This window comes from Chlorocebus sabaeus, chromosome 7, assembly GCF_047675955.1.
Source record: "Chlorocebus sabaeus isolate Y175 chromosome 7, mChlSab1.0.hap1, whole genome shotgun sequence".
Lineage (NCBI taxonomy): Eukaryota > Metazoa > Chordata > Mammalia > Primates > Cercopithecidae > Chlorocebus > Chlorocebus sabaeus.
In genome coordinates, this window is record NC_132910.1 from 60,283,389 (window position 1) to 60,302,621 (window position 19,233).

General features: G+C 41.1%; 1 pseudogene; it reads right to left on the minus strand.

The window, feature by feature from the left end:
* Positions 1–9,125: 9,125 nt before the first annotated feature.
* Positions 9,126–10,172, minus strand: LOC103236096 (protein RCC2 pseudogene; annotated as a pseudogene).
* Between the last annotated feature and the right edge of the window lie 9,061 nt (positions 10,173–19,233).

Below are 19,233 nucleotides of genomic sequence, written 5' to 3' on the forward strand. Positions count from 1 at the left end.
TCAAGTGATGCTCCTGCCTCAGCCTGCTGAGAAATGCACCACCTCGCCCAGCTAATTTCTGCATTTTTAGTACAGATGGGGTCTCACCACGTTGGCTAGGCTGACTTCGAACTCCTGGCCTCAGGTGATCCACCTGCTTCAGCCTCCCGAAGTACTGGGATTACAGGCATGAGCCACCGTGCCTGGCAAAGAGTTTTTTAGAAAGAAGTTCTGGAAAAGAAAGAAGCTTTCCTGTCTGCCCTTTGTCATGGTGGAGCAGAACTATCTAGTGCTCTAATTGTGAGGAGCTCTGCTGAGATATAGAATAGCTTGGTGTGACTTGGTGACTTTAGGGTTAGAGGGCTTGGGTTCAAGTCCTGACTCAGAGCTTACTCGTGTGACCTTGGTCAAATCACTTAGTTTTTCTCTTTTTTTGGTTTCCTTGGGTAAAATAGGGTAGCTGGCTCTGCAAGGAGGGAGGGTAAATAAATTAATAATCCTGATGAGAGGTAAATATGTTGGTTCTTACTGTTAATGTGCTAGGCTATTTTAGTGAATTATTTCTGACCCAAACCAGTTTCCCACCTCCAGTTTCAGGAAGATAATAAACCTAGTAGTGCTGAATTACCAGGACACGTGTAGGGCTAGTGGTTGATTTTATTTCTTATCCCTGAAGGTGCATCACCCTGCACTTTGCTGTAATCTTGAATTAAAATGGTTCTGAACCTCCTAATAGTAACTCATGATTGACAGCTTTCGCTTTCTTGAGAGATCTCATGAGACCTCTGAAACTCTTTCTGCCTGGAGCTGGAGCCAGGAAGCTTGGATTCTAGTCCCTATTCCTCACTTCCTATGGGGGATTGGCAGCAAGGCAATTCACTTTCCTGAGCTTGTTTTTACAGATTGGGTAAGATTCACATGACATTTTACATGGAATGATTTTTAAGTTGGGGAATGTGCATAAGATAAGTTACTGTGTGATATGTTGATAATAATGGTAACAGTAGTAAGTGCACTTATTTTATTAGTAGGCATGACCTCAAGGCTTACCTAGAGCATGTTTTTAGTTCTTTGAGTCCTCATAATGCTGAAGATCTTAGGCATATGATTCTTTTCCATTTACAGTAGTGGCAGCATTTGGGCAAGATATTATATAGAAGAAAGATTATAAAATGTATATTAGTCAAATGTTGCTAATTATTTGCCATATATATAATTTGAAGAAGGAAGATAGAATTTTGGGGAGATTCTTATGTGGAGTTACACAAACCATGTGCTTTTTGGATAACTTTGGAGAGAGTAGAGGGGGCATATCGGTGTTATATTTATAGATCCTTTGTACATTTTAAAATTTTTATTTGAGACAAGGTCTCACTTTGTTGCCCAGGCTGGAGTGTAGTGACACGATCATAGCTCACTGCAGCCTCGACCTCTGGGCTCAAGCGATCCTCCCACCTCAGCCTCCTGAGTAGCTGGGGCTACAGGTGCATGCCACCACACCTGGCTAATTTTTACAATTTTTTTGCAGAGATGGGGGTCTCACTTTGTTGCCAAGGCAGGTTTCATATTCCTGGGCTCAAGTGACCCTCCTGCCCTGGTCTCCCAAAGTGCTGGGATTACAGGCATGAGCCACTGTACTTGGCTGTACAGATTCTTTCATGCTCAAAAATAAATGAAAATACATTCTCCTTTATTTCCAAATGTGCTTTTTTCTTGATCCTTGAACTACTTTCTTATTTTGTACCTCAGTAAACACAGTGATTAGCAGAGGCTGAAGGAGAAATCCCAAGCTGTTTTCCATAGTCTTAACTACATTCTGTCATGGAATAAAAACGACTGATTGTCCTATGTGTTCCAGCAGAACTATTAGATACATCGTTTCCTGGGAACCCCTCCTTTTGAATTCCTCTCATTTTGAGGGTCACCATGGCCCAAAGCCACCACTGGTTTTAGGGGACAGCCCTAGGACTCCAGTCCACTCCCAGACAGGTCACAGCTCTGCCTGTCCATTTGTAATATATAAAAGGTATTTATGTATGTATGTGTGTATGTAGGTACGTATGTATGTATTTTTGAGACAGAGTTTCACTCTTGTTGCTCAGGCAGGAGTGCAATGGCACGATCTCGGCTCACTGTAACCTCCGCCTCCCAAGTTCAAGCGAGTCTCCTGCCTTAGCCTCCCGAGTAGCTGGGGTGACAGGCATGTGCCACCACGCCCGGTTAATTTTTTTTTTTTTTTTAGTAAAGACAGGAATTCTCCATGTTGGTCAGGCTAGTCTCGAACCCCCAGCCTCAGGTTATCCACCCACCTTGGCCTCCCAAAGTGCTGGGATTACAGGCGTGAACCACCATGACTGGCCAAGAGATTTTTATATATTAAAGATCTACCATTGAAAAATAGTAAAATCTACCATTTAATCTATATTTAAAATCTACCACTGAAAATGAATTTGTGCAGAAACAAATTCATTTTCAATTGTAACTGAACCTTTGTTAAACCCTAGTTGGAATGTACTTACTCACTAAGAAAACCCTGATTCAGGGCTTAAAAATCATGTAGATGATATAAAAGCACTTTTTCTTCACTTTCAGAACCATTAGTTCAAGAACTATTTAATGTTTCTTTTCAGTTTTCCCCATAACACTTTCTTTGTGACACTAGTATAGAATTTATTTTATGCTACTGGAACATTCCAATGCATTGATTTTATATTGCCATATAGGTTGCACATACCTTGAAGGCAAAAACCTTGTTTTCTTTTCTCTCTCTCTTTTTTTTTTTTTTTTTTTTTTTTTGAGACAGAGTCTCACTCTCTTGCCCAGGCTAGAGTGCAGTGGTGCAATCTCAGCTCACTATAACCTCTGCCTCCTGGGTTCAAGCGATTCTCCTGCATCAGCCTCCCCAGTAGCTGGGATTACAGGCATGTGCCACCACGCCCAGCTAATTTTGTATTTTTAGTAGAGACAGGGTTTCTCCATGTTGGTCAGGCTGGTCTCGAACTCCCAACCTGAGGTGATCTGCTCGACTTGGCCTCCCAAAGTGCTGGGATTACAGATGTGAGCCACCGTGCCTGGGCCAGTAATTTTACATTAATTGTATTTGTTAGAACTTGCTCTCAATTTGATAAAGGTGACTTTATAAAATACAATGTTACTATTTTTTTAAAGAAGCTAAAAAATTCATTTAATTTTAAATTTTAATTAAATTTCTAAGTTTAAATTTTAAAAGTCAAGAATTCGTTAATACTCAGGCAAGTCCCTTACATAAGGCCATTGGAAGATCTAAGTCCAGCTCTGCCCAGGGCGGCTCCTGCAAAGACTGTTTTCATTAAAGTCAGTTTTCATTAGATGAGTCTTCCTGGGACAAATATATTTGTTTATAGTTTATTATTTTAGTTGAAATATAAATCTTTCCATAGTTAGCACCTAGATTTCAGGATTTTTTTTTTGTTGTTGTTTTGTTTTGTTTTTGAGGTAGTGTCTTGCTCTCTCTCCCAGGCTGGAGTGCAGTGGCGCGATCTTGGCTTTCTGAAGCCTCTGTCCCCCAGGTTCAAGCAATTCTGCTGCCTCAGCCTCCCAGGTAGTTGGGACTATGGGCATGGGCCACCATGCCTGGCTAATTTTTGTGTTTTTAGTGGAGATGGGGTTTCACTCTGTTGGTCAGGATGGTCTTAAACTCCTGACCTCAGGAGATCCGCCTGCCTCAGCCTCCCAAAGTGCTGGGATTATAGGCGTGAGTCACCACGCCTGGCCTTTGGATTTTATTAATACACATCTTTCCTTGGATTTACGGGAAAAATCTGCTAGTTGTATATGTGAAGTCTTATTATAATTCTTGCATTATTTGGATCTGGGACTTGTAGAAACATTTGTTTGCTTATTTACTTGCTTTTTGATACATTTTCTTAAAAACAGAAAATTATTTGAAAGATAAGATGTATGTGTAGAGAAAACATATTTCAAATAAGTGCATTAGATTTGGGGTCACTGACCTAAGTGGAAAGACTTGCAGCTGCAATTCTTTATTATGTGTGAGCTTATAAGGAAATTGGGCTCAAGGGCATTGAAGGATACAGAACTTTCCTTGGCATTCAGGGTCTGCCCTCTATCGGTGATATGTGCATAAATATACCTTTATCCCTCAGAATTCCGCACTAGATTGAAATAAATGTTATCAATTAGGCATAGTGTATGGGAGGTCAGATATGAATGAGGTAGAAAACCCTTTAAAAACTCAGATTGTAATTTTTCTCACTGTGGGATTTGCTGTTAATGCAGAAAGGATAGGGATAAAGTTAAAGAAAAATAGACAAATTACAAACATTTTTAAATTTCACCATTAGAAGAAGTAATTTAAAAATCTTGAATTAAATGAGGGATTGGACATCTTTATTGATACAGGAATAAAGTCCACTTCATTTTCTCCATGCATTGAATACACTATTTGGTTTTACATAAACGTGTCTTGATCCTTTTTGTAAACCAGTTACTCACTAATAGTAAACCCAGTGCTCTTGTTAATTATTAATGAGACTCTAAATATTCAGAGAGATAACTTTTTTAGTTCATTGCATAACACCACCAATGTAAGGGTTTTTAATTTACAATGAAATTATAACTTCATGAAACAAAGTTATAATATAACTTTACTAAAAAATTAACATTTAATGGAATTATTAAATAGTGAAAAATACTAAAATTATATACTCTTTTGCATTGTTTTTATTTTTTATGTAATCTTTTCTTTGGCATTAAAAAATTAACATGTGAGAAATCTTGGAGAAGAAAATACATTGTTATATGTTACTCTCTAGGGAGTAAAGCTACATGAGTGGGCTGTGGAATCTAATGGGGTTTACACATTGGCATTTTTGTAATTTAAAAACTGCATGCCGCGCACAGTGGCTCATGCCTGTAATCCCAGCACTTTGGGAGGCTGAGGCGGGCAGATCACTTGAGGTCGGGAGTTCGAGACCAGCCTGGCCTACATGGTGAAACCCCATCTCTACTAAAAATATAAAAATTAGCTGGGCATGGTGGTGCGTGCCTGTAGTCCCAGCTACTCAGGAGACTGAGGCAGGAGAACAGCTTGAACCTGGGAGGCAGAGGTTTTAGTGAGCCAAGATCACACCACTGCACTCCAGCCTGGGCAACAGAGTGAGACTCTGTCTCAAAATAAATAAATAAATACAGAAATAAAAAACCTTCTTTGTTTTTAAAACTGACTTCAAAATATATTACAAAGCTATAGTAATAACCAAAACAGCATGGTATTGGCATAAAAGTAGACACATCACCAATGGAACAGAATAGAGGACAAAGAAATAAATTCACACAGTTATAGCCAACTGATTTCCAATGAAGACATCACAAACACACATTGGGGAAAAGGCAGTCTTTTCAATAAATGGTGGTAGTCTCGACAATAAAGTTAGTGTCTTCAATAAAGGCAGTCTCTTCAATAAATGGTGCATGTGAATGTCCAATTTTTCTACCACCGTCTATTGAAGAGACCCCCATTTCTCAGCATATGCAAAAATCAGGTCAAAATGGATTAAATATAAATGTAGGCCAGGCATGGTGGCTCACCCTTATAATCCCAGCAGTTTGGCAGGCTTTGGTGGGAAGATTGCTTGAGGCCAGGAGTTCGAGACCAGCCTGAGTAACAGAGCAAGACCCCTTCTCTATGAAAAATTAAAAAAAATTAGCCAGGCATGGTGGCACATGCCTGTAGTTCCAGCTACTCGGGAGACTGAGTTGGGAGGATTGCTTGAGCCCTAGAGATTGAGGCTTCAGTGAACCGTGTTCATGCCATTGTACTCCAGCCTGGGCGATGAGACTCTATCTCAAAAAAAAAAAAAAAAAAAAAAAAAAAAAAAAAAAAAAAAATTAAAAGATTTAAATATAAGTACTGAAACTATGAAACTACTAGAAGCAAACCCTGGGGAAATGCTTTATAACATTGCTCTGGGCAAAGATTTTTTTGGATAACAGTTCAAACTTATAGGCAATAAAAGCAAAAATAAACAAATAGAAGTATACAAAACTGAAAAGCTGCACAGCAAAAGAAACAATAAATAACTGCATCTGACCAGTGGTTAATGTCTAAGAATATGTAAGAAACTCAGACAATTCAATACCAAGAAAACCAATAATATAATTTTAAAAAATGGGTGAAAGCAGGCATGGTGGCTCACGCCTGTAATTCCAGCACTTTGGGAAGCCGAGACCAGCCTGGCCAACATGGAGAAACCCCGTCTCTACTAAAAATACAAATGTTAGCCAGGCATGGTGGCAGGAGCCTGTAATCTCAGCTACTCAAGAGGCTGAAGCAGGAGAATCACTTGAACCCGGCAGGTGGAGGTTGCAGTGAGCGGAGATCGCACCACTGTACTACAGCCTGGGCAACAGAGTGAGACTATGTCTCAAAAAAAAAATTGTTTAAAATGTTCACTCCAAGAAATTTATGTATATATATATATATACACACACACACACATACACGCACACACACACACACACACGCACGCACACACACACGAAATAATTGCAGTGCTAAACCAGGCACCTTCGACCAAATCACAACCTCCTCTTTGATTCCCCTTCACTCTAAGCCTCTTTCGAATTTTTTTTCCTGAGCTGGAAGACCGGTCAGATGCCCACGGGGTCAGTGCAAAGCACTTTCCCAGCCGGGCAACTGAGTACCTTTCTCTAGGAGTGCATGACATCCTTCCCCGCAACTCCTTGTTTTAAGGGATTTAACCCATTAGGAAATTCATTTTTCAGTCTAAGCCAAAAGGAGGTGTCAGACATGGCAGTCTTCACTTCGAAAGTCCGTTTCCTGCTCCAGTCCCTGGCAAGGGTTCTAGAAGAGCCTGGCTGTCGGGTTTATATGAGGCCACCAGAAGATCTAAGCCCAGCTCTGCCCAAGGCGGCTCCTGCAAAGGCTGGGACCTCGGGTGCTGCTTCCTCAACCCTCTCGGTGACCACGACTCAAAGGAGAGACCTCAAGGATGCGAGGAGCAACACATGCTTGGCCTGTGTTCCAGGAAAGAGACCTGTCCAGAGAAACAGATTGGGCAGTCGCATGGAAACTTGAGTCAGAGATGGTGGTTTGGGGGTGATTTGGACAAATTAGGTTAGTTTAACAAAGCTCTGAAGTGGCGGAAGAGCTCCCCTGGACTACTGATTGAACACAGAACAAGAGATAAGCATGGTGTCAGACTAGGTCTTAGGGAGATGCAGGCCAGTCTCCTCCGACAGGGCCTTTGGACTGCCAGGACAGACACTGCTACCTACCCTCCACCAGCAGGAGTCATGGTAAGGAGCGACTGGGGTGGAAACTTGGGAAAAAAGCAACAACTAGATCGTTTTTGGCATTTTAACATAGAGACAGTGATAAGTGGTAACAGCAGCAAAAGAAAAACAAACAAACAAACCTTGAAGAGACCAATATTTAACCCCCATCCACCCAAGTTTCCCACTTAAGTTCTATTCCCATCTCCCCCATTAGCACCACTGAACTAAATATCTATTTTAAAGCACCCAAACCAGTCTAGACCCTCTGGAAACCAAAAGCCCCAGCCAGAGCTGTCACCTGTCTTGGGTCCAGGTGAGAGGAGGGTTCCAGGAAAGGCACCTCGTTAGTCACCCAGCACAGCGCACAGGGCGGCAAGCTCAGGCATGAGCACTTGATGGGGACGCGGTTGGCAGTCACAGCATCCGTGCTGACACGCGACAAAGGGGACTCTTCGGTAATCCCGACTATTTGGTACCAGAGCCGAGACTAGAGGAAGCTGGGTCAACAGAAAGGTACCCTGAGTCTCAGCAACAGGATGGCCCGTGAGAGGCAGGATCCAGGCAGGAGAGAAAAGGGGACCAAAGCACGTCTTGCACAAGGCGGGTACGGAAAGGGCTGATCCTTCTTGCAAGGACCAGAGAATGCACTTGACTGCTGGCTGATCAATCTCTAACTGGTGAGTGTGCGTGACAAGGCTCGGCCCTGGCTCCACAGGGAGCCACGAAGCTGACTCAACTGATACAAATGTTTCCACCTCTGCCCCACCCCCAAGTCCCCATGGTTCCACCATCACCTGATTTTCATTTGGACTTCTTTTACAGCTAAAGTAGGTATAAATGCTAAACAGAGACCCCCAACACCCCTACCAGGAGGGACACGGCAGATTCTATAATGGCGCAGCCAGAAGGCTGTGGGCTATAGGCAGCAAGGGGGAGAAAGAGAACCGACACTGGCCTCAATCAGAACTGACACCGGCCTCTGCTGATGTGCAAGAAAAAGCGGGAAAGGAGTGTCACGGATGCTTCTGAAGCACGCGAGCGTGATTTTGGATGGAGGCCAGCCGGCGGGGACCAACTTTGCCTAGCTGGCTGCTGCCAGTTCCTGTAAGGGGCATTTTTTCTGAGTAAATGGCGATTCCTCTTCCATGTAGCATCCGCTTGGATGATGATGCTAATTATAACTGGAAAGGGGTGTTTTGGGGAGTGTATTTAGGATAGGAAGAAAGAAAAAACTTTAAAAAAACCTAGATTGCTCAAAGTTTCTGCCTCTTTTGTAGGAATAGTAAGTCAACTATGAGCAAATACTTTAATTCAACATTAAGAGGAAGAAGCATACTTTGGAAAGCATACAGGAAAAAAGGTAGTTAATGTTGGATGGCTTGTAAAACGGAACCTCAGGGAGCCTAAACAAAAATGCATCTTTGGTCAAATTCTGCTTTTTTTTGAGATGGAGTTTCTCTCTTGTCACCCAGGCTGGAGTGCAGTGGCGTGATCTCAGATCAATGCAACCTCTGCCTCCTGGGTTCAAGTGATTCTCTTGCCTCAGCCTCCCGAGTAGGTGGGATTACAGGTGCAAGGCACCATGCCAGGCTAATTTTTTGTGTTTTTAGTAGAGACAGGGTTTCATTACATTGGCCAGGCTGGTCTTGAACTCCTGACCTCAGGTGATCTGCCTGCCTCAGCCTCCCAAAGTGCTGGGATTATAGGCCTGAGCCACTGCACCCAGCAACTTTTGCTTTTTAAAATTCCTAGTTTGACTTCACTTCCCAGTGCTCATGGAAATGACATCTGCTGTGAGAAGTGTGGAGTTGGAGGAGTCTCTGGGAGCATCAGAGGGTTGGAGAGTTTCATTCTGGCAGTTTCTTGATCTTCTCTTTCTCGGTCTCACGTTTGTCTCTTGCTATCACCAAGAAGTGTGAGTAGCGCTTGGCGACCTGCTCTGAGAAAATGCTATCCAGAGTCTTCACCTCCTGGGCTGCAGTGGAAGACTTGGGCTTGTGGTCCCCGTAGCCCTGTTCCTCGAAGGTCGGCAACAGGCCCCAGCTGATGGTACTCTCATTGGCGGCCACAGTGATGCTGCTCTTCCCACAAGCCAGGCTCTGGGTTCTCCAGCCACAGAGGTCCTGCACTGCTTTTGGGTACACGGTAGATTCATGGGAGGTGTTGGTGGCCCCCCAGAGAAACAGACCACCTGTTTCACTGATGGCAAAGGAGCAGGTGTAACCAGCATAGATCTGGGATGCCCCACATCCAGAAAAGTCAAACAGCTTCACCAGGCAGGGGACCATCTCATCCTTCTTCTTTGCATGGCCCAACCTGCCATAGCCACTGGAGCCCCAGAAGAAGACTTGCTTCTGGGAGTCCAGAACCAGTGTGTCATTAGCGCCACGGGCCACGTCTTGCACAACCACGTTTGGTACAGGCAGCATCTGTTCATTTTTGGTCTTCTCGATGAAGATGGCCACTTGCCGGGGCACCAGTTTGCAGTCGTATTCTATCTGCTGTGGCCAGGCAATGAACTTCCCATCTGAGTTGTGTCTCAGCTGACCATATTCAGGGCACCCAAAGGAACAGAGGTTTCCTTTGCAGTCTATTATCGTACTGAATCCAGCCCCACAGGCCATTTTGGTAATTGGCTGGCCATTGTACATTATCTGCGCGGGGCTGTGGACAGGGTCTGTCTGGTTACCAAGGACCAGCTGCCCCATCTTGTTCTCCCCAAACGCAAACACAGAGCCAGTTTCTGTCAAGGCCAAGGTGTGGTTCTGCACACATGCTGCAGACACGATCACTTCGTGGCTGAGACCCTCAAAGAGTCTGGGGGCTTTCACTCTCTTGGTGTCGCCATGTGCCAGCTGCCCCTTCTTTGAGGAATTTTTAAAAGCTGATCTCATAGAAATATAGTAGAATAGTGGTTACCAGAGGGTCACGGTGGGGTCGGGTAGATAGGGAGGATGGGGAAATGAGGAGAGGTTAGTGAACAGGTATAGGATTGCGGCTAGTTTGAAGAAATAAGGTCTGGTGTCCTATTTTTGACTATATTTGACAATAGTGAATATTTCAAAATAATGAGAAGTTTTGAATGTTCTTATGACAAAGAAATGATAAGTGTTTGAAGCGAAGGTAAGCCAGTTACCCTGATTTGATCATTTCACAATGCATACCTGTATTTAAAGATCACACTGTGTCCCATAAGTATGCAAAATTATGGGTCAAAAATAAAATAAAATGTAAGAAATCTCTGTCTTTGGAAATTACTATTTTTCTCTTTTTTTTTTTTGAGATGAAGTCTTGCTGTGTCACCCAGCCTGGAGTACAGTGGCTTGATCTCGGCTCACTGCCACCTCCACCTCCTGGGTTCAAGCAATTCTCCTGTCTTAGCCTCCTAAGTAGCTGGGATTACAGGTGCCTGCCACCATGCCCGGCTAATTTTTGTATTTTTACTAGAGACGGGGTTTCGCCATGTTGGCCAGGCTAGTCTCAAACTCCTGACCTCAAGTATTCCACCCGCCTTGGCCTCCCAGAGTGCTGGGATTACAGGCGTGAGCTACCGCACCTATCCTGGAAATTACTATTTAAAGTTAGGAGTTATCTGTTGACTTATTTGTTGTCCCTGTTGTTTGACTTGTAGACTTTGGTACAACCTGAAGTATAAAATTCCTATTGTTAACTACATAAAATCCTGTTATTAATAAACAAACTCAAAAGAATACCAGAACAAAAATTTCTTGATTATGAAGCCCTCTCTTTTTAAAAAGCATTCAGCAGAAACAAACAACATACTGTATGCCAGAATATCAGCACCACTTCCAGAAAATTACTCCAAGTTTCACAGCAGTTTACTGGGTTCCACGGTTTTGGGGAATAGAAAAGCAGGGCAGTAGCTGTCATACCTGTATTCAGTTTCTTTCTTCTATTGTATCTTCCTTTTTTTTTTTTTTTTGAGATTGCCCAAGGTGGAATGCAGTGATACAATCTCTACCGCAACCTCTGCCTCCTTGGTTCAAGTGATTCTCCTGCCTCAGCCTTCTGAGTAGCTGGGACTACAGGTGTGCGTCACCATGCCTGACTAGTTTTTTCTTTTTTGTTTTTTGTTTTTTTATCAGAAACGGGGCTTCACCATATTGGCCAGGCTGGTCTCAAACTCCTGACCTCATGATCTGCCCACCTTGGCCTCCCAAAGTGCTGGGATTACAGGTGTGAGCCACTGGGCTCGGCCTATTGTATCCTCCTTTAATGAGTTTAAAGTGTCCCCTCAAAAGATGTTGAAGTTCTAACCCCCAGTACTTGTGCATGTGACTTGATTTGGAAAATAGGATCTTTGCCGATGATCAAGTTAAGATGAGGTCATTAGGATGGGCCCTAATCTAATATGATTGAGTCCTTACAAAAAGGGGAAATTTTGTCACAGAAACTGACCCTTAGAGAGAGAAGACAATGTGAATACACAGGGATAAGGCTATCTATTTAATACCAGCCAATGAACACTTGAGGCTCCCGGAAACTAAGAACCCTTTCAGATAATCAAAATGCCAGGTTTTTGTTTGTTTGTTTGTTTTAAGACAGAGTCTCACCCTGTCACCCAGGCTGGAGTGCAGTGGCACGATCTTGGCTCACTGCAACCTCCACCTCCCAGGTCCAAGCGATTCTCATGCCTCAGCCTCCTGAGTAGCCAGGATTACAGGCGTGTGCCACCACACTCAGGTAATTTTTTTTCTTGTGTTTTTAATAGAGATGGGGTTTTGCCATGTTGGCCAGGCTGTTCTCAAACTCCTGGCCTCAAGGGATCCATCTGCATCAACTTCCCAAAGTGCTGGGATTACGGGTGTGAACCACCATGCTTGACCAAAATGCCACTTTTCTGAATATATGTTTACTTTTTTGGTTTCCTGCATATATCCCAACATCCATATCTTTTACTTGCCCACCACGTTCCCATTTCTCTTTAAATCAGGTTTTGATTTTCTGAAAGTCTGAATGTTGAATTCACTGGTGTCCTGGAATACACTGCAAATAATTCCTACTTGCATTTCACTGACACTATGTTGCCTTTCCCTGGGTAAGTTTTACTTGCTTAAATTGTATATGTAAAGGTACCCTCAGCACTTTAGAGGACATATACAGTATGAATTCAAAATATAATTACTTTTAGGAGAGTACATAGAAGTACTCTGAACCATGGAGTACCATTAAATGGAAGTTTTTATTTTAATTACCAATTTTACATGATACATGCAGTTATGTATGTGCTCTGATTCCTATCTCCTCCCTTACTGTGAAAGGGCTGGTTAATTGAGGAGAATGTGAAGGTTATTTCACCACAAAACGCTCTAACGCTCTAACTCAGAGTATTAACAATATTTATTCTGATTATTAGTTTTTTCTTATGCATCCCTTTTCATTATCTGATTCACATCTCTCACATGTGATGTTAGTGTAAATGGTTGAATATTTTCAGAGTATAGTAAATATAACAACATAGCACCTTAATCTCACAATAAGGTTATTTTTTCTGTCTTAATTTTATCCTATTTTATCCTTATATATTTCAGAATATGGATCAGCATTTTTTTTTTTCTTAATTAATTTATTTTGAGACAGAGTCTTGCTGCTCTGTTGACGAGGCTGGAGTGCAGTGGCATGATCACAGCTTACAACAGCCTCAACCTCCTGGACTCAAGTGATCCTCCCACCTCAGCCTCCCGAGTAGTTGGGACTACAGGCACGAGCCACCACGCCTGGCTAATTTTTACGTTTTTGGTAGAGATGGGGTCTACTATGTTGCCCAGTCTAGTCTCAAACTCCTGAGTTCAAGCAATCCTCTCACCTTGCCTCCCAAGGTCCTGGGATTTCAGGCATGAGGGTTACTTTCAGTCAGCTGCTTCTAAACAATAGGCTTTGTTCTTACTGTGTTTTCTAATGTATTTTGTGCTATTTCCTACAGTTCTAAGACACAAAAGTAAAAAAAAAATACATATTTTCATATAATATTTACATATATAATGTTTACATATATATTTGTATTTGATGTCTGGGTCCAGAGTTATACCTGAAGCTTTTATTAGGTTAACCATGATAATTGGTGTCCTACTGCTGTCAGATTTACTCTAACAAAGAAATAGATTACTGTTTATTATATTGAAGGAAGAGTGTATTTAACAATGGCTAGCTTTTGAAGTGAAAATCTCAGCAGATAGTGACCCAATTTATTATGGGGTTTAATATGTTTGATGGAGGGGACAGAAAACATTTTTAGCCAGTATCATGATTTCTAATTTTTGTTTGGGTCTTAGAGAAGAGGGAAGACTTCACCTTCCAGATCCCCTATGGACCAGTTCCAGATGTTGGAAACAGACATTTGGGAGATCTTTGGATTCCTGCATGGACTTGTGACCTCCTATCCTAAGTCCAGTAACAATTTTTTTTTTTTTTTTTTTTAGCATTCTTGAATTGTACAGTGAGAAATGGAGTTGCTTTGGTCAAATGTTCCTCCTTTGTGCCACGGTGTACTCTGGGCATATCTCTAACTTTGCATTGGCTGTAAGGCTCTTCATTTTAGCTTTGTAGATGAGAGTGTGGTGCTTAGTTTCAAATTCTGTCTCTGCTACTTTCTAGCTGTGTGAGCCTGGGTGAATTACTTATCTTTCTGAGTTTTAGTTTTCTGATGTGTAAAATGAGAGTAATAATATGCCTAGTTCACGGTGTGGTTATAAGGATGAAATAAGTTATATGATGGCTCAGCATAATAGTATGTGGTAAGCACTAAGTCAATGACATCTATTACTATTACCTCTATACTTGTGGTGCTCATGAATTCGTGTCTTATTTGCAAAGAGCTTAGCTGTAGCCCTCTGAGACTGTTAAACGGAACTGATTGATCAGAGTTTGGTCACCTAGTGCCTCCATTATATAGAGCCAAGGAACCAGTTAGTTTTGGACATGTTGGTGGATCACTTAAATTCATGCCACTGGCCTTGAAGGACCTCGAACAAGAGCATTTTCTTGGTTCAATTTTGCAAATATCACTAGTGTTAGAAAAACAACCTATGCACATGTGTGTTAGAGGCATCACCTCTGTGGAGGAAGCATCATTATAGTTACTTATTGACTTCTTGCTATGCTATATTTTATATAATAATGCTTTAATAATGTTTTAGTCAAAATGAAAGTATCTTTAAAAGAGCTCAAACACACACTGAATTGCTAAAAAGTTATATGACAAAAGAGCGATGTAACGACGTTTTTATGAGTCAATCTTTATTGCATGTCGATAAAATTCTGCACTATTCTAGTTGAATAGGAAGAGACTAGTTCCTAAGAAGCCCATTACCCTAAGCTAGGTGTTAATAATCTCTTTGTGTTAATATTACAATATGCTGCATGATGCCAGGCTTGGAATACAAAAGTTCAGGGTTATATAAATGTTCTGGCATGCACAACTGTTTGAGCAAGACACTTGGAATTCCAGCTTGTCCAGCAGTTTAACTAGGCTGTGAAAACAATAGGGAAGAGAATGTAGCAAAATGCCCCTATTTCAACTATTCTTAATATAGCTGTCTTTTGATGACTTTCTCACAAATTGTTCAGTCCTGAGAGTCCCATATCTTTTTCCTATGAATAGTTTATCATTTTTATACAAGGAAACTTGCTAAGTGCCTTAAGAGGTGGTGACAGTCATTATTTTTTAGTTTATGTGAAGAAAACTACCCTTTTTTCTCATTAGTTTTTATATAAAAATTAGTCCTTAAGCCAGTATATATAGTGTATAGGTACTTTTGGTACACTAAGTAGTCATTAAAATGCAAGAAAAGGCATTTAGCTTTTAAGAACAAATGTCTCACATTCTGAACATAGAGCAGAACTTCTTAATCACTGCAAACTTTCTACTGATCTGGTAGATATACAAGGCTTCTGTTCTGAAGAGAAAAATAGCTAGTGGTTCATTGAGAATTGACTGGGTCAGAGTCTGACCTAAGCATGTATGTGTATTAACTCACTAAATATGTGTATTAACTTACCACTTTGAGATGAGTAATTTTATCTTTTCCATTTTACAAATTAGGAAACCAAGGCCCACAGAGATCAGATAACGTGCTTTAGTAAGTGGTTGAACAGGGATTCAAATATAGGCTAATTGGACCAGGCATGTGGCTCATGCCTGTAATTCCAGCACTTTGGGAGGCCAAGGCAGGTGGATCACCTGAGGTCAGGAGTTCAAGACCAGCCTGGCCAACAGGGCAAAACCCCATCTCTACTAACAATACAAAAATTAGCCGGGTTTAGTGGCACATGCCTGTAATCCCAGCTATATGGGAGGCTGAGGCATGAGAATCGCTTGAACCCAAGAGGCAGAGGGTGCAGTGAACTGAGATCACACCACTGCCCTCCAGCCTGGGAGACAGAGTGAGACTCCCACTCAAAAAAAAAAAAAAAAAAAAAAAGGCTAATTGGCTCTAGTAATTGAGTTCTTCAACACTAAGCTATTTGTGTTTTGGTTGCCAAAAAAGACTTTGCAAACATCAATTGAGAACATTCTAGAAATAACTTTTTCCTAATATTAAAAAAAAAAGGAAAAAGAAGAAAATGACGAAAATTTAGAGTAGATTTTTTTTCTTGCCCAAAAACTTCTCATGAAAAATACATGTTAGAAAGGCTTTTGGAACACTGTTTGCTTTTTTGGGCTTTCATGCTTCATGTCTCTGTGAAAGAACAAAGTTACAAGAATTAGGAGGTTCTGGTTCCAGGCTCTACTGTTAATAGTTGTATCACATTGGCTAAGTCACTCATTCTCTTTGGATTATTTTTTCCAAGTGAAAATATTAATGCTATTAATCTTTTATAGTTATTGGAAGAATCAGATAGAACTGATAGGAAATGATTTAAAAATACTAAGTGGTATGGAAATATAAAGTGGTATTTATAGTTGTTTATTTTCACCAGCCACATATGGAATCATGTCATCTCAGAATTGGAGAAAGTGGTTCATCTAGTAACAAGGCATAGTGGCAGGGTGGAAAGAGCTGTAACATTTGTCCTGCATTAAAATCTTTTCTCAGTCACTTATTTACTTAATAATCTTGGGCTGGTGATCCAACTTCTCTGAATCTCGGCTTTACTTGTGAAAGAGAATTATATTTTCTTTTCAGGGGTATGAGGATTAAGTGTAGTGTCCTGTCACATGCTCTCTCAGGAAATCCTCAGCCTAAAAGAAAACAAAACAAAGCCAAAAACAGGCTGCCAACTGTAGCAAAAATACAAGTAGCAAACATCACACACCATAATATTTTGAAGATAAATTGAAGTCAATAAACATTTGTTAAGTATTACTATAAGAAGAAGTGTTTTGGCGGGGCGCAGTGGCTCACGCCTGTAATCCCAGCATTTTGGGAGGCTGAGGCGGGTGGATCACCTGAAGTCAGGAGTTCAAGACCAGCCTGACCAATATGGTGAAACCCTGTCTCTACTAAATACCAACAATTAGCCAGGTATGGTGGCACATGCCTGTGATCCCAGCTGCTTGGGAGGCTGAGGCAGGAGAATTGCTAGAACCTGGGAGGTGGAAGTTGCAGCGAGCTGAGATGGCGCCATTGCATTCCAGCCTGAGTGGCAAGAATGAAACTGCATCTCAAAAAAGAAAAAAAAAGAAAAGAAGTGTTTTAAGTATTCTTACTAGAGGAACATGTGAAAGGTATGAGATGCCAATGGCATCTTTATTTTATTTTTATTTTTTACCTGCAGCCCATGTTTATGCTAAGTATCTTTATTTTATAAAAACATAGCAATGCTATGCTAACTACTTATAATATTTAGAAGATGACAATATCACAAAATCTGATGGTTTACAGTTTCTTTAGGTTTATCTACATACACAACCTGTGAGCGGTGGCAGTGTGGAAGGCAGAATAATGATACCATAAAGATATCCATGTCCTAATCCCTGGAACCTGTGAATATGTTATGCTGTAAGCCAAGGAGAAATTAGGGTTGCAGATAGAATTAAGGTTGCTTGCTATCAGCTGACCTTAAAATAGTGTGAGTATATTGGGTTATCCAGGTGGGTCCAATGTAATCACAAGGGCTCTAAAAAGTGAAAGAGAGAGAGAGAAGAGAGAGACCCAGAGTGATTGTAGCATCAGAAGGACTTGGCCTAATGTTACTGTCTTTGAGGAATAAGGAAGGGGGTTATGAGCCAAGGAATGCAAGAAGCCACTAGAAGCTGTAAAAGGCAAGGATAATGGTTCTTCCCTAGAGCTTCCAGAAAGGAGCCCTGCCAACACCTTAATTTTAGCACTATGAGATCCATTTTGGACTTCTGGACTACAGAACTGTAAGATAACGCATTTGTGTTATTTTAAGCCACCGAATTTTGGTAATTTGTTACAGCAGCCATAGAATTAATACAGGCAGTTTTCTTTCTTTTCAACCCTTTTATTTTCTTTTTCTTTTCTTTTTTCTTTTTTTTTTTTTTTTGAGACAAAATCTTGCTCGTCGCCCAGGCTAGAGTTCAGTGGTGTGATCTCTGCTCATTGCAACCTCCGCTTCCTGGATTCAAGCAATTATCCTGCCTCAGCCTCCTGAGTAGCTGGGATTACAGGTGCATGCCACCATGCCGGCTAATTTTTGCATTTTTAGTAGAGACGGGGTTTCACCATGTTTGTCAGGCTGATCTCGACCTCCTCACCTTGTGATCCACCCGCCTGAGCCTCCCAAAGTGCTAGAATTACAAGCGTGAGCTACCATGCCCCGCCTATTTTTCTTTTCTACTTGCATTGGCTAATTGTATTATTTGCACTGGCTAATTGCATATTCTAATTGCATTGTTGCTTCTATTACATATACTATTAGTAATTACTAGTATAATTAGACTATTATTATTGCTTCTCTTAATAGAAGTAGTATTCAATGTTCTATTCTTGTTTTTCATTTTAAAAGGAATGTTTATAACTTTTTGCTAATAAGAAATATGTTTGCTATAGGTTTTTAATATGTTCATTCCTATGTCAGGTCAAGAAAACTCCATTCTATTTCATATTTTAAAATCAGAGAATACCTATTAAATTTTATCAGATATATCTTAATTTCCCCTTTCTTATGTTATACATTTCTTATCCTCTTTTTGTACCCAAAATAGCATAATTAGGCTTTGTCCTTCTTTCTCACATTTTTAGAAAAGTCAGTGAGGAGAGTAGTCTTTAAAAATTAATATTTTAGCCCTAAAAGTAGAAAGAATAACTTTATTGTTGGTGAGTTCTCAAAGCAGTACCAAAAATTGCTAGATGAATTAAAGAAGAAAATGAGAGCTGATTGTGGCAGTAAATTATAGACAGTAAGTTGTGGGCAATAAATTTAAAACAGCAAATAGTGTAAAATATGTAGCTAAAACTATCTAAGGGTAGGTTCTCTAGTCTGATATATATATATATTTTTTCTTGAGATGGGAGTTTTGCTGCTGTTGCCTGCCCAGGCTGGAGTGCAATGGGGTGATCTTGGCTCACTGAAACCTCTGCCTCCCGGGTTCAAGGGATTCTCCTGCCTCAGCCTCCCAAGTAGCAGGGATTACAGGTGCCAGCCACCACACCCAGCTAATTTTTTGTTTTTTTTTTTTTGGTAGCTACGAGGTTTCAGCATGTTAGCCAGGCTGGTCTTGAACTCCTGACCTCAGGTGATCTACCTGCCTCGGCCGCCCAAAGTGCTGGGATTTCAGGCGTGAGCCACTGCACCTGGCCAAGTCGAACATCTTTGCTCAATTTTTTCATTATCTCTTGATTTTATGTTTGTTTTCATTTTCTGAAGGTAGAAGAACAGTATAGGAAACTCCATAATTATTCAATGTCAAAATGGCTAAGATATTTGATACCTTGTCCATTTACTAAACATCTCAACCACGGATGAAGTCAACAACTATTTCCACCACTGTTTGACCATTTCAGAACTCCTGTCTTTCTGTCTTCTCAG